The 16,032-nt window shown below is 42.5% G+C and overlaps 1 protein-coding gene across 1 annotated transcript in view; it reads right to left on the reverse strand.

Annotated features, from left to right (window-relative positions):
- The window catches only part of SOX5 (SRY-box transcription factor 5), a 960,413-nt gene extending 949,834 nt beyond the window's left edge, over positions 1-10,579 (reverse strand). Inside the window, exon 1 of the mRNA XM_036251464.1 lies at positions 10,467-10,579. The gene's annotated coding sequence lies outside the window, so the exon portion shown is untranslated. The remainder of the gene's footprint in view (positions 1-10,466) is intronic.
- Positions 10,580-16,032: the final 5,453 nt, after the last annotated feature.

Consider the following 16,032-nt stretch of genomic DNA (forward strand, 5'->3'; position numbering starts at 1 on the left):
CTGCTCAGCACAGTCCCTGGCAACAGTAAACTATCAATTGATGTCAACTATTCTTTCAAGCTGACAGGAGGAGGACACAGTGACAGCCTGCCAGGAAACTTATTTTTTGGTGGGTATGTCTTCATGACACAAGAAAATAGGCACCTATTGTAAAGAGTTAAGTCCTATTCTGCTTCTGATCTGGATTCAAATACAGCCACCTCTGACTCTTTCGGAGACCGTATTCTTCAAGCTGCTTAAGCCATTTCTAAACTTACACTTTCATAATTTATTACCAATTGCCCCCTCACTGTCCTACCACCCCCTACAAGCGATCCTAGATACTAAACTTGGAGGCAAACCCTCTGTGGCTAAATATACCACTCCTCTCTTCCCAAGAAAGGCCAGAAAGATTATGTTGAAAGCAAATGCAATGTTAAACTCGGTTTTTAAGAGTTAACAGAGAGTGATTTTTTTCCTCCAAGGATAGGTAATAGCATCAGATTCTGAAATTAAGCACAGCAGGAAGAAAGAGGCTGCATAGATTTCACAGAGTATCGCAGGCCTCTGCAATAAAGCACTTAAAAATGCCTTGTACTGCTAATTCTTTACACAATCTTCTTTTATTTCCAAAGCAGTGTGTGGGGTTTGAGCCATGAGACTCGCATTGATGTTAACATTTCAGTGCTTGAATTAGAGCCGTTTTTCTACTGAAACTCCTGTTAGGTTTAGAATTACTTTTTACCTTTATTTTCTCCCCCCCAATACATTCTCCAGCCTGACTTTCCAAATCAAACGAATGGTCGCCTCTCCTAACAATGCTGAACCCAAGTTTGCAGTCATTACCTTTAGCAAAACATCCTTCCCCTCAAGATTCCAATAACCAGGACATGAACTATTGGGAAGTCTTCCTACTTAAAGGTCACTGGATCACATGCCACTCTGGGAATTAGAAATAAAGGAGGGCGACCCTTTTGGTCTGCTTTCAATTTCCCACCTTCCCCCTCCCCCCAGACCCAAGTCAATACTCCTTAGTCACTGAGTGAACTGTCCAGCAAATGCTTATTAAACAGTTCCTAGCGGCACTGTGCTAGGCATCATGGTGGATTTGTGAATCAGTGAAATGAAAGTGTCATTAGCAGCAACGCTAATTCAGAATCTCTGCGTCAAGTGAGAAATGTTTACGTAAAGTTTAAGCAACATTCCTCTGTGTGTTAATAAATGGATCTCGGGTACTCAATCACAATAACCGACATTTAGAAATTCCTTTACAGCTCAGGCATCCTTTTCAGTGACAACTTCTCTCCCCTGTTCCTCCTATTTCCTGCGGTACAAAGGCAGATGCGGTTAGTGCTCCCAATTTATGGACAGGAAGTCACACCAGTATCTTGGCCACAGCATGATGAAAAAAGTACAAATAGTAGAATCACAAAGACTGAAAATCCAGGCAATGATTCTCCTGTTCATTAGCTGAGGAAAGTGAGCAAGCACCTGACCGACTGGCGTTGTTTGCCCACCTGGGAAAAGGGGATAATACCCACCTCATTGGTGGGCTGTGAGGGTTCAATAAGATTGTCCATGGAAAGCACCTAGCGCGGTGCCTGGAACAGAGTCAAAGGCTGCACCGCTGCTCCTCTGACCACTTCCCCATAGCAGGGCTGCCCTGAAGCGACGTGAAGCTCGGTGTGCAAGGTCTGCTGGCCCAGCAACCATTCATTCTGTCACTGCCCTGTTCCGGGCATCACGACTGTGCTGGGCTACAACACAGTGCCCTCAGTGAGCTCACCGCCCTCATGTCTTCTCACCCTGTGGGCCCCCTTTCGAACCAGGCAGCCACGCAGTCCACACACCTTTCCCTTCTCACTTCATCCAGTGAGATCCACGCAATGCAGAGTGGTCAGTGGTGTCATGAGAATAAAGACCTTGAGGTAAGAGAAAGATTTAAGAAGGCACAATAAGCAGTGACAGGGAAAGAAAAGAAGGGAGGGAAGCCCGGCTGGTGTGGCTCAGTGGCTGAGCATCGACCCCTGCACCAAGAGGTCACCGGCTCGATTCCCGGTCAGGGCACATGCCCAGGTTGTGGGCTCGATCCCCAGTGGGGGGCACGCAGGAGGCGGCCGGTTGATGTTCTCTCTCATCGATGTTTCTTTCTATCTCTCTCCCTCTCTCACTTCCTCTCTCTAAAAAAGCAATAAAGAAAAAATATTAAAATATAAAAAGTAAAAAGAAGGGAGGGAAAAGCATTTGGGGAGGTGCTGAGAAAGTCCTTAGAAATAAATAATGGGCCCATTAAGTTTCTTAATATACTGATAGATTTATTTGTTCAGTGTGCATTAAAATTATGCTTTATTTTCCAATTTCATGTAGAAAAGACACTGCTATTCTAGTAGTGAAGGTCCCACGGAGAGGAGACCGAGAGTAATGTAAGGAAAGTCAAGCCAGAACGACATGAAGCGGTATGCACTTGTCCAAAAGCAGTGCCCGTCGCAAGAGTAAATGAGACCGACTGTGCCAGACACACACGACAAACTGCCGGTATAACACCAAGCATCCCAGAACTTCCAGGCCACCCTCAGTCAGCTGCTGCTACCACGCATCAAACTTCAGTTGTCAGTGGCCACGGGTCACACCGGAAATCTTCACACACATCAGATTGGAGGGCAGGCCCCAGCCCGGCACAGGACTGGCCCGGCCACTGCCGTCCGGAGCCCAGAAAGCCTGGCTCAGCAGAGAATTAAATCAGAAAGTTTAGTGAGAAACGGCATCTAGAAAACGTGCCGTCAAACGTACTGATACATTAGTTTTTTCCTTTTTTTCTCACAAATGTTAAATTCGTCAGCCTTTCTAACTAGAGACATTGAAGTAACCAGCACTCACTATTCGGGGGAAACTATGCCAGAGCCTCCAGTAAGTCATCTTTATCCTAGGCACAGATTCCCCAGAGGGTGCTCGTCTGAGGAATGTGTCACAAATTAGCTCTCTTTTCCTGCCTCCCATCCTCCTTGGATTTTGAAGTTGTTCCAGGGCTAGTTTCCCACACAGCACAACACACAGAACCACCTAAAAACAGAGGCAAAATACCAGCGGTCTCATGAATTCCACTTGAAACTGACATGCTAAGGAGATGTCTTATATACAAAAAAAAAAGATCCCTCGTATACGCAGAATTGCTCCCCATTACATTACGGAGCATCAGTCTGACGGGGTCTAAATGGCATGGTCTTCATTCTCCCACAACCACCACCACCCCCGCTGGCCCCCCCAAAAATAGCAACAACTCAATTCTCAGTCCAATAACGTCTTTTCTCAGATGTTGTTTTCCCGGTGGGTAGAAGAATGAACTGCTGCAATGCCACCAGATCCTCCACAGTTTCTTTTAATTTAAAGTTACAACAGGAGGGAAGAAAAGAGACTTTCTATTAAGGGACAACTCCCTGAAGGGTCTCTTAGCTGACAAGCGAAGGACTGCTCATGGCAGTGATCAAATCTAATGCAACAAAGTGCTGGTGGCTCTGTGACTCATCACAGCAGGCGTGCGCTGAGGGCCACTTGAGTTCAGTGCTTTGTGGTGCAGCAAGTTGGTTTAGGAACAGTAACATAAGGGAGCAGACTCGCAAGGTGTTTGAGGCTCAAGATAAAATGCAGACTTGTAGTGCAAGTTCCTTCTCAACTGAACAGGGAGCCTAGAGGGGTTAGGAAATGAAGAGAGCATCCTGTCTACCTGGTGCTTTAAGGCAATTTACCTGAAGATGGTCAAGGTCAGCCAGTGCATCTGTGGTAGGCTTTATAACCTGCTGAAACTAAGGACTGAAGCACGAGAAATTAACTGTGCTGTTAAAAGGCAAACATTGGGGATGTTTGCTTGCATAAACAATGCCTTCTAATTACATGAAATATCAATTGTTTAAATATATTTATGATCACCTGATACAATTTTGCTGTACCCCTCGGTTGCATTTTATGACTACATTAAAAAGAGTGTGATCTATATTGAGTACTTCTGCTATGCCATGCAAGGTACTATATAGATTTGTGTATAATCTCATATAACCTCATTAATCTTGACTAGGACTCTGTGAGGTGATACAATCATTATGTTCATTTTACAATGAAGGCAAATAAAGCATCATGAGCTCAAGAAAAAAAAGCCAGGTCTACTAACCACTACTAACCCTGGACAATACTACTAAACCATAACTCACCACTCAGATCTCCTATTGCAAGAATAGAATGGACTCCATGCAGCACAGGCTACCCCCATGTCTCTAGCATCATTTGTGCACCAAGGCCATGTTTCCAGGGGCTGCTCCTAGCCAATGACTGAGCACAGCAAAGGGGAAACACATTTACTTGTCTTTTAAAAAGCCTTTCCTTTATCTTTGGATGCTTGTACTTACAGAGAAATCCCTTCTATCATTGGGTAGAGAAAATAACCACTAATTTCTCCATGTTACTGCTCGATGTCATCTCTTCGAACAAGCAATGGTATATATTTACTGTGCACCCAATTTAAACAAACAAGCAAACCTACGAGATTCTCTTTGAAGGAACTGTTGACTCAATAGGGCAAAATATTGCAAAATCAGATGTATTTCTTTTCCCAAGTGGAATTCCTCTCTATCCACATGCACTATAACTTAATATAACCCAGAGGTGGATAATTATCAATGGATAAAATCACAAAGATTTTTTCACTTGTTTATATCTGCAATGGGATATCAAAAAGGGCAACAAAAAGAGAGATCTACAAATTAAGTCCTAAAGTTTTTGTTTGCCTTTACCTATTATGTAGTAATTAAAATGTTAATTACTGAAGGAAGATTTATATGAATAAAAGATAGAATTCACACTTGCACCAAATGTAGCATCTTAACATAACAATATTATCAGAGATTATGTATAGCCATTCACAGAATCACTATTTTAAAGTGTTGATCTCAGCCTCAAGAAAGTGATATAGTTTTCACTTTGGACTCAAATAAGTGCAAAGCAAAGTGAAAAATGAAGCTTCCAACGTTACTCACGATTTAAAAGACTTGACTGGAAGGAGAGAAGAGTGCAGCTGACATTTACTGAGCACCTAGTTCATGACAGACCCTATTCTAAGAATTTGACTTGGATCTAGTATAATTCATGCATAGCCCTGTAACAAAAAGCATTACAATCCCCAGCTTTAGAGGTTAGGAAAAGGGGCAGAGCACTGAATGTTCAGAACTCCAAGTCATGGACGAATTATAAATAGACCTAAACTGAGATGCCCCAAAAGCTAGTGGGATCACCTCTTCTGCACCTTTCCAGAATTCCCTACTTCCAAGGCTTAATTGGTGCTGTAGTGACAATGAAATACCTGAGTTTCCAGGGAATATCAACTGGAGATCAAACCAGAGCTCTCCCCTACTGTTAACTATTGCACTATTTGTCCCTTTTGGACATGCATTACCACACAATCATGACGATTAATTAAATGATGAGTAACTGTGCAGCAGATATAATCAGTTTTTAAATGTACAGTAAACATTAACTAATAAAGAATGAATGGACCTATACCTGTAGAAATCAATACCACCACCATAATCATTCCTGGAAATAAAAAAAAAAAAATTTTTTTTTTTATTGATTTCAGAGACACAGGAAGGGAGAGGGAGAGAGAGATAGAAACATCAGTGAGACAGCACATAGACTGGCCGCCTCCTGCGTGCCCCCCACTGGGGATCGGGCCCACAACCTGGGCCTGTGTCCTGACCAGGAATCGAACGGGCAACCTCTCGGTGCAGGGTCGGCGGCATTCAACCACGGAGCCACACGGCCAGACGTGGAAATACTTTTTTGTTTCTGAGTGGTTTTTTACTTTTTAAGGCTCAATTTTTAAAGGGTAGTTATTCAACATACTAATTAAATGCATTCATTTTTTTCCCTCTAACTTTATCAATGTTTCCCCTACTGAATGTAAACCTTACCTGTAAGTGGAGTAATTACTTGCCTTATAAGGTATGATTTGAGTGTACTGAAAAATAAATCCCTATGTTTATAAATATTTCTTCTTGGCAGCTTCTCTTGATACTTGTAATTCCCACAAGTCTTTCCCTAAGTAATTAAATGGTCATCGTAAACTGCAATAATAATAGTAATAATAATAACTCCTAGAAAATTAAACCATAATAAGCTATTAATACCTTTGAATTAATTAATTTATGATGCAGAGGTTAAACTGGGCAAGTGGGGCGGAAATTCAGAGGGGTCCATCAAAGCAGATGGGGCTGTTACCAAGGGGCCATCCTAACGTTCAGGCCCCTGATCGGGAGAGCATTCAAAAGCATCCATGTAAGAAGCTCACTGGGAAGAAGTTTGGAGTAAACAGCCCAAAAAGCATATTCCTCTTAATTTTAAAGACAAGACTATTGAATACAGTAAATTTTATTTATTTTTTAATTTTTATTTATTGATTGATTTTAGAGAGAGAGAGAGAGAGAGAAACATCAATGAGAGAGAACATTGATTGACCGCCTCCTGCATGCCCCCCACTGGGGATCGGGCCCACAACCTGGGCATGTGCCCTAACAGGGAATCGAACCGGTGACCTCTTGGTGCATGGGTAGATGCTCAACCACTGAGCCACACCAGCCGGACTATAGTAAAGTTTATTAAGTAGTATCATGCAAATGTCCCGATGTGGCCCAGCTGTAAATGACTAAAGTACCTAAGAGTCTGCCCTTCTCCTGAGTCTGAAGTGCTCTACTTCTTCCCCTTTAAATATAAAAATTCATTATTTTTAAACAAAAGATTAGATCCTTGCTTAATATTCTTAAAATTTCCATTTTACTCTTCTATTAAGAACAATTTTTCATGCAAATAAACTCTTGGTTTAATTGAAGATCACTAAATAACTTCCTTACCTCTAAAATCCTTCTCCTAAACGTGAAGTATGAGTAATTATTTGTCACATCACTCAAAAAGTAGACTGCAAAGACCCCACTCACATTTGAGAATCATTAACCATTCCCACTCCCCACACTCCCCCAAATGGGAATTGGAATAACAAGACTGATCATAAGTGGATTAAGAAGTATAATTCTTTAATTTGTTCATCACATTGAGGCATTTGGAACCATTTATTTACAGAGTTGTTTAGGCAGTTTTGTGTAGTGTTTTTTAAGATAAACCAAAATGCCTTTCTGGAAAAAAGTTTCAAAGCCCAAATCATTAACATATGAAAACCAAATGCAGACAATTTACAAATGGATGTTTTAAAACAATGTTTGCAACAAAACTGTACTTTTAGCTTATTAACTATTCTACAAATCTAAATTCAAGATATAGTATATTTGAAATGGCCCAGCACTTTCTTTACTTTTAAAATAAATCTACATTTCACAGGCTTAAAAATTGTGAAGAGTGTGTGAGGGAATTTCAGGCCTAAGCAAATAAGTTTTTCAGGTTACTCTCAAAACTCTAATTATAGCATTCTCTACCGCTAGAAGTGATTAGAAATTGGCTGAATCATCCAGGTATGCCAATCAATCATATCCAATAATTTTACCTACCGGAAATCTAAACAGTGTTCAACATTGGAACTCTAAAGTATTTAAAATCTAGTGTATTTTAGATTACTAAACACAAGTTTTATCCTGCCCAGTATATTATTTTTATATAATGTGAACATGCCTTCAAAATAATGACTGCCTGTCACTCAGTAAAAGAACAGAGATTTTTCAAGAGAGTATATTATTTTAATCATTATATAATTTGCTTTATAAGAAAAAAAAATTGTTCAAACATTCAAATTCATTCTTTTAACTGGAAAATGAAAATTTAAAGTCTCCCTATAGCTCCTGCCTTATCCCCAAGAATGCCAAAAACAGAGGGTATCACACCTGAATATAAACTTCTTTTTTGTTCTTTACTATTAACTCCATATACTCCACAGATAACATCTTTATAATCATATATTCACTTTTTCCTTTTATAAAACCATGTGTCAGTCTAAACAGGATGTGCATTTACATGTATAGTACCAAGTCAACTTGAAATAACCACTGGATCTCAAATGCCCAGTTATTTACCAAATACCTTTGAGAGTTCTGAATCCTGTACATAACATGTCATTCAACCAGAACTGTTTCAGCTCAACAGCAAAACTAGTACAGGGTTTCTGTATTAAGAGTTGAAGCTCTTTTTTCCACATATTAAGTGCTTACTCTTTCAAGTCTATGCCAGATTGGTTCATTATTGCCCATTCAAAAAGGCTACAAGAGGATTTTTAAAAACCCACAAGCAAATAAAAACCTCTATTAATATTTCATGTATAAGGTTGTTAGAAGACCACTGGAAATAAAGAAAAAAAGAAAGAATTTCAAGTGAGTATGTTAGTATATAATTAACACAAATAACTAAATAATTATGCACATCCCTTCCCACCCCCACAAGTAAATGTTTTTAAACAACTCATCTGATGAAAGATCTACCTTTTAGGCAAACAAAAGCAATCTCTACCAGTTTAAGGATTTCAGGCTGTATTGCATCAGTTTTAAGTGATGCTTATGATTTTTATCTTATATAGTTACGAGGAGTAAACAGTTGATGACATAATGAGCAGGAGAACTTTGCACAATGCCTGACAGAACTTTCAGTGTAAGTACTTAGGATTTTTAAATCATTGTGACTGAATTTATCCAGGCTGCAGCCTGGGAGCTATATTTAAATCAAGAAGAAGCACCCCCAGAAACTTTACCCCACGTGTCTGCCTTTGAAACCAGATTCCTTCCCTATCACAGCTAACAGCAGTTCATAATACAGCTGAGTTCCTTCAAAATTAGATCAAAATTCAGCAGTTCTGTAAAGACCCTAAGAAATCGTTCTCCTTTCATATTCTATAAAAGTCAAACCTAAAAAACATTTCCGTATACTTTAAAACCATCTGGTCCTCCACCTAATCACTCTTGGCAATCGAGCCTCAGTCCTATAATCCTGATCAAAAACTCCGCTGTTTTTTTCTGATTGAAATGTCCATTGCTTATGAATCTCCCACGCGCCTACTTCATTGGCCTGTTTTGTTTGTGTGGGTTTTTTTTAAATTTTTTTTAAGGATACTAGGGGACATTATTTATGAGCATCAAGGAAACAAATCACTCTGTCTAGTCCCTTTGCAGATTCCCACACTTATTACCCAAAATCCCACAGATCTCTCCCTTGGTCTTGCCCTTGACTAAAGAACTGTGCTGAGCCTGAAGGCAGCCTCTGGGGAAATCGGCTAATGCCTTTCTGGACAACTACTTTGGATATCTGGATATTGTGAGGATCTCAACTGGGATAGCACAAATTCCTAAACTTTTCTCAAGTACAGTTGACTGCCACCCAGAGTGCCTGGGTTGGCTGACACTGAGAATATCACCCTGTATATTCACACAATCCCTCATTTTGACCTGATTTAGTTGAGAAGGAAAGATATTGAAATGAATTCACATTCACCACACTCTGAATTTACCCACAGAGGCCAATGTCTTCAAATAGTCACCAGGGTCAAACTATTCATTAATATATTCGCTTTGCAAAGGGTAAGGAAAATTTCTATTAAAATATGTAAATAAGGCTTCGTGTGCATCCGATGACAGATCAATACGCAAGAAACTGCTGCTATCAAATGGAAACGTTTCCAAATCCAATTTGATTTAAACTCGCATAACCTCTTCTCTTTGCTTATTACTGGAGCCCCAACGTGTGAGCGAGATTTTCCAAACCCGCGCTTAAAGTGACAACACGTGAGTGGTCTTCACTCCGTACGCTGAGTGGGGTGGGGGAAGTAGTTGCAATTTATAAAGCTTCCGGTCTCTGAAATCCCTAGAATCCCGAAGGATGAGACTTGTTTCCGAAATTCCGGGCGGGAGGGAGGGGGAAGTGCTAGGGAGAGGGATTGCAGAAAGCGAAACAAAAAGACGAGAAGGGGGAATATTCAGGTTGTGGGATGGGAAGGGGGTCGCGTGTGCATTCTGGGGAGGGGAAGGAGCTCTGTCCAACTTTTAGGGTCTGTGGTTTGGCGTTAACCCGGTGCACAGGCTAGCCTAGGTTTTCCCCTGCACTCCTGCCCTCAGCTCTCATCACCACCTCCACCGCCACCACTTAGAAAACAATACCGACAGCAGCACGCAGGCTCCCCAACAGATATATAAAGTTATCCCATTTCCTGAACTGGGTCCAAGCGCACACCCCAGGGTCCCCCCCCGACTGGCGCCCCCCGAGGATGACAGGGCCACTTCCAGTCTCGAGCCGCCTCCCGCCTCTCCCTCACCCCCATTCCAGTCCTCCTCCCTCTGTACTTGAAGAAACTCCGGTGGCGCCCCCCACCCCCCAGCCCAGCCGGCTCTCCAGCTGGAGCGGGGAACCGGCGCTGAGTGGCGGCGCGGCGAGCGGCAGAGGGGAGCTCTGCGCCTTGGAGGTCTGCCCACAACAACATCGGGACGAACAACAAAGTTAAAACGCTGCGATTCACGCACCTTACCGGGTCTCCTTAATGTCTCCTCTGGCGTGGGATGCAAAGTGGCACAGTGGCGGGCTGGGGGCCCCGGGAGGAGACTGGAGATGGGTTTTGGTGGCTCGCCTTTCTCACTCTGTATGTGTGTGTATGTGTCTGTGTGTGTGTATGAGTGTGTATGAGTGTGTGTGCGCGCGCGCGTCCCTCTCCCCCTGTCTCTTGCTCGCTCGCGCTCCCCGTGTAGCTCTCAAGGACGAGGTGAAATCCCTTTGCTGGTCATGAGGCGGCTTCAGAGACAAACAACACAATGCGAGTGCAAATAACAAAAGGCAAAAAGACAGTAGGAACAATGGGGGAGGCGAGGGCAGCGCACCAGCCGGCGGTCAACGCGGCCGGGCGCCCGCCCCAGGGGGTGCGGCGGGGGCGGGCGCGGGGGCGGCGCCGGGGGCTCCGGCTGCCTCCAGGTCGCCCGGGCGCTCCCGAAAACCCACCCTGACCTCCTTCCTGCAGCTCGCCGCCCGGTCGCCCTCTCTGTCCATCCGAAGGGGACGAGCCCCGGAGTTTGCTTCCCCGCCTGCTGCAGAGTAACTAGATTGTAAATAACGCGGTGATTACCCACACGGTGTAGGAATGTTAAAAAAAAAAAAAAAAAAAACTGCCCTCCACTTAAAGGAGCGATAAAATGAAATGCACGAGTGGAAGGAGCGGGGAGAGTGCGCTATCTCCAGATCTCGGTAGACCTCGCGTCTATAAATACGCATTCACGTTTGGTCAAGTCCCTTTGTCAACTTCCCAGCTCTGGAACCTCGCCCGCTGCCCTGTGGCCGTGGCTCGGGCCCCTTCTTGCCCCCACTCGGGTTTGCACACAGTAGAGCTCGTCCCGACAGCGCGTGTGGGGGTTTGAGGGTGTGAGCGGAGCCTTCTCCGAGGCAGCCGCCGTCTGCCCAGCGCGGAGGCTGGAGCAGCGGGAGGTTCGGTTTTTAAAGCGACCCTGCCACCCGGACCCCGGCTCTGCGCCCCGGGCACTTCGCACCCACCTACTCCAGGGGGTAGTAGGGTGGCGGGAGAAAAGAAAAGTTTAAGGCACTCTCATCTCTGCCTCCGGGGTGGTTGAACTGGTTTTGTTTTGTGTGGGTAAAGCCAAAAACCCAATGTCCAGAACCAGGGAATGATATTTAAAGAGAAAAAGGCTCCGCGTTGGGCTAAGAACCCTGCGACACTTGACTTGGCGCGTGAAGGAGAGACAGAGACCCCAGAGTTACATCCCCTCGGAAGAAACTCCGTAGGTAATGCCCGGAGAAAATGTGGGCTGATTTAAGTGTGCTCTGACAGCTCCCGGGCTGCTCAGGCGCTTATCTCTAACAATCTTACTTTCATTGACTTAAAACAGCTGCCGGTTTGCCCGGGGCGGGGGGTGGGGAGGTGGGGTCCTATTAAATCTCAAACCGGGGTGGGGGTGGGGGAAACCTTAACTGATCTTCCCAGACTGGTGTCCAGAAAGAGGGGAGGAGGGAGGAGTCGCGAGGGAGGCAGAGGGTCTGAAGGAGGGCGATGGAGAAGGGGACTAAGGCACAATACGAGCAACACGTTTCTTTTTGTCGCTGTTCCCTTCCTCTTCTCCAGCTTTCTACCGATTTGCATGTTCTCTTTTCCCATCTAGGTGATTTTTTTCAGACGCGCATCCATTGAGTGAGCCACGTCCCTGAGCACCCCCAGCATTTCCCAGAGTGCAACACCACCGCCAGGGGATCAATGACCACAGTCTGTTTATTCTTCACGCGCCTGGAAGAGCAGGGCACTGAAGCAGCATGGGAGGAAGGCTTGGGGCTTACCTGTCTGGGCGCTCTTTCTCAGACGACTGGCTGGTTTCTAAAAGGCAGCTAGTAAGCAAATATAGTTTCTTAATGCATGCAACACATACCAATCACAATGTATTCACCTAGAAAAGTGATACATCCTTTCTCCCCCTTCCACCCTTTGTGGATTTGTTTCTGGGGGTGGATTGCTAATACCTGAGATTTTGCACTTGTCTAGAGTGGAAACTTTCTGGGTGTTTGAAGATTGATTATTTGGTACCTGCTTTCTAAAACAGGCTAAACACCTTTCCTTAGAACAAAAGTGAGAAATGCAAATCTTAATAACTCAAGGCAAAAATTTCAAAGTGTAAGAACAGTTATTATCCACTCCCACAAAGAACAGCTTCCTCTTCCACAAATATTTGATCGCATAGAGCCCAGTAATTAAGAGAGCAATCAAATAAACTCGGGGCTTTCATGGGCACTCCAAATTATCAGCTGCCTAGAATTTATAAGCAGGGTAATCATTTGCCGCTTGGCTATAGCTCTGGATATGGCATTCTAAATGTGTATCCTTAAACAATTTTACTGTTTTCTTAAGTATTTAATGAGGGAGACCATAGATTATATTATTTAAATTGCTGGACCAATGTGGCCTCAACAACTGAGAAAAAAAAAAATTCTCTCGGTATGGGCACAAAACACCTTTCCTACATGTTACTTTTTCTCACATTTCCTATCTCATCCAAGTTTCAAGTCGGAGACATTTATATAATAAGAATACAATAATTTATCAAGAATTGTACTGTACCTTTAAAGAGTTCCTCGCATACATTAAGTGATTGATTCTCATAATACATATGTAGTTGCTTTTCACAATTAGCTATTACTATATCAGGTCCAAGTCCTTATATAATGTGCAAGAGGCAATCAGGCCCTACTACAAAAGAGAAAAAGTGCTCTCACTACCAAATATATGAAAATATATGTAAACATTTGAAAATAGACAGTCGTTTATGGTGAATTTCCCCTAGATTTTAATTCAATTCTCTCAGACCATATTCAGTGAAAATTAAGGGACAGAGGGAGTGCTTTTCCCTGGGTCTCTGGTCAATGGATGACAAAGGTGCCTGCTTGGCCTAATCTCAACAAACAGAGAGGTGCCACCTCCTCAGGGTTTCAGCATCTACTGCCTCTTCGGAGTAAAAGCTTTTGGAATGAGCAGACTTTCTACTGGCAGAAGGGAGGCCTGGCAGAGGGAGAGAAGGGGCAAAGTTGCAAGCTGCCTGGTGAGATATTGGTAAAACCTGAATTACACCAACCTCTTCCCTTTTGCTTCTACAGCAGCGAAACTTCAAGCCATTAGGGTTATTGAAACCACATGTCCTTAAGACGAACCCATGATCATTACATAGCAATGGCATAGCTGATCGAAAACTTCCAGTGGGATGTTTGTCTGTGTTGAGCTTTAAAAACAAAACAAAAACAAACAACAACAACAAAAAACCCCCACATTGGAAGTTGGACGGATTAAAGATCCGTATTTCTGCCCTGGCTGGTTTGGCTCAGAGATTAGAGCTTCAGCCCCGGCACCACCACCAATGAGTCTCAGGTTCAGTTCCGGTCAAGGGCCCACACCTTGGTTGCAATTCATCCCCAGCCCTGGTTGGGGTGCTGCGGGAGGCAGTCACTCGATGTGTCCCTTTCACCTCGATGTCTCTCTCTCTCTCCCTCCCACTTTATCTGAACAGAAGTGGAGGATAAAAAAAAAAAAAAGATTTGTATTTTCATTTATGAAGCTTTTACTATGTGCCAGGCTCTTGGCCAAGTGTTCTTGTTATGTACGTCTTACCATAAACTTGCAAAAATGTTACATCCCTGTTTTTCAAATAAAAAAACTAAAGCTCAGAAAGGTGAAATGACTTGGCCCAGATCACACAGCTTCTGAGTGGTGGTGCCGGCAGGTAAATGCAGACCACTCCAGCTTAAGCTTCTGCTCCTGTACTTCACCTTGACGCCACTTACACTTTATATCGGGGACTTTCCAGCGAGAAATATTATTTCACTAAATAGATTTTAAATACCAAATTTATGCTCTGTACAGTCTAGTCATGAGCTATGTTGGAATTTTCACTCAGATTGGCCATTAGATAACCGAAATTTCTAAGGAAATGTATATGTGTCATCCATGGAGCATAATACTACATATCAAATATAAAAGATATTAAGCAATATACATGGAATTGTCTTATGTTGTAGTTTAAGCGGTTATATAGTACATATGCCTATGTACAGGGTGGAGCAAAAGTAGGTTTACAGTTGTGAGTATGCAAAACAGAGTTTATTTTTGTATTGTTATTTATTAATTATTATATTATTTTTCATACAAACAACTCTAACCAACTTTTGTTCCACCCTGTATATATACAACTGATTATATAATAACAGTTACTAAAGTTTTTGAATCTCTGTAACTTTAATAGGCATTGTTCTAAGTTATATGTGTTGTATATATACATGTATATGTATATAAACTTATTTAATTCTCACAGCCACCCCAAAAGGTACATAACTTTATTATATTATTTTTCAGATAAGGAAACTGAGGCACAAAGAGGTTATATAACTTATCTAAGATGATATCGTTAGCAGGTGATGGAGTCTGGACTCAAACCAAAGTAATCTTGCTTCAAAACTCTTAATCACTTTGCTATATCACATTTCAATATATATCCATTCAGATGTATATATAATATATATGTATTCATGGACAGATATATATATTATATGTAGCTCTCAAAAGATAGGGGGAAAGGAAAGGCATATCCACCGAGATGTGTCCACCCGCAGCCCCATATTCTAGCTGCCTCTTGAGGCAACTAGAAATATTGTTGGGAGAGGGCCTCACATTTGTCTGCACCGGTTCTCAACCTGTGGGGGTCGAATGACCCTTTCACAGGGGTCGCCGAAGACATAACAGTAGCAAAATTACAGTTATGAAGTAGCAACGAAAATAATTTTATGTTTGGGGGTCACCACAACATGAGGAACTATATTAAAGGGTCATGGCATTAGGAAGGTTGAGAACCACCTTACTAAGATATTCAAGATTCTCAAGAAATAATTGCAGTAACCTCAACCCCACCCCCAACATATATGTAGATATTGAGGGAATGCTAGTAATTTTGGTATATAATATTTGACCCTAGCTGATTTGCACGAAGTTCCTTTTGAATTTATATGGTCATATATGTTAAAAAAAAAAAAAATAGCAGAAACAGGGTTCTTAAGAATCCTGGAGAAGGTATATAGGAATACTAGTAAACAGAAATATCTGTCATCTGAGAAGTAGAGGGAAATTTAGGTCGCATGAGAGACCAAAAATGTCATGCCATCTTAATGATTATGAACTATCTATTTTTCAAAAATTAGGGTAATGTGTCAACCCTCCATTAACAAGAATGTATTATAAACTGGTGATTTAAGGTCAATAATTATGGACTCAACCACTGGTACTGCTCAAAAGAACCTAAGAATATTCGATAATAATCCCAAGTATAGGAGTGGTTTGCCCCATGTCTATTTTCACCTGTGTCACCAAGCACATTATGCATATCAAATTTTAGGAGTGAGCTTCTCCAAATCCAGCTTTGAGAAAGTGTTTCGATATCTTCTCTTTCTCTTCTTTCTCCCCAAAAACGATATACAGCATAATCTATGGGAGGGAAACTGACAACATTCTTCCTTCCTTAGGCACTCTGCATCCTGATAACTCCTGAGATGCTGACATCT

The sequence above is a fragment of the Molossus molossus genome, unplaced genomic scaffold (genome assembly GCF_014108415.1).
Source record: "Molossus molossus isolate mMolMol1 unplaced genomic scaffold, mMolMol1.p scaffold_m16_p_10, whole genome shotgun sequence".
Classification (NCBI taxonomy): domain Eukaryota; kingdom Metazoa; phylum Chordata; class Mammalia; order Chiroptera; family Molossidae; genus Molossus; species Molossus molossus.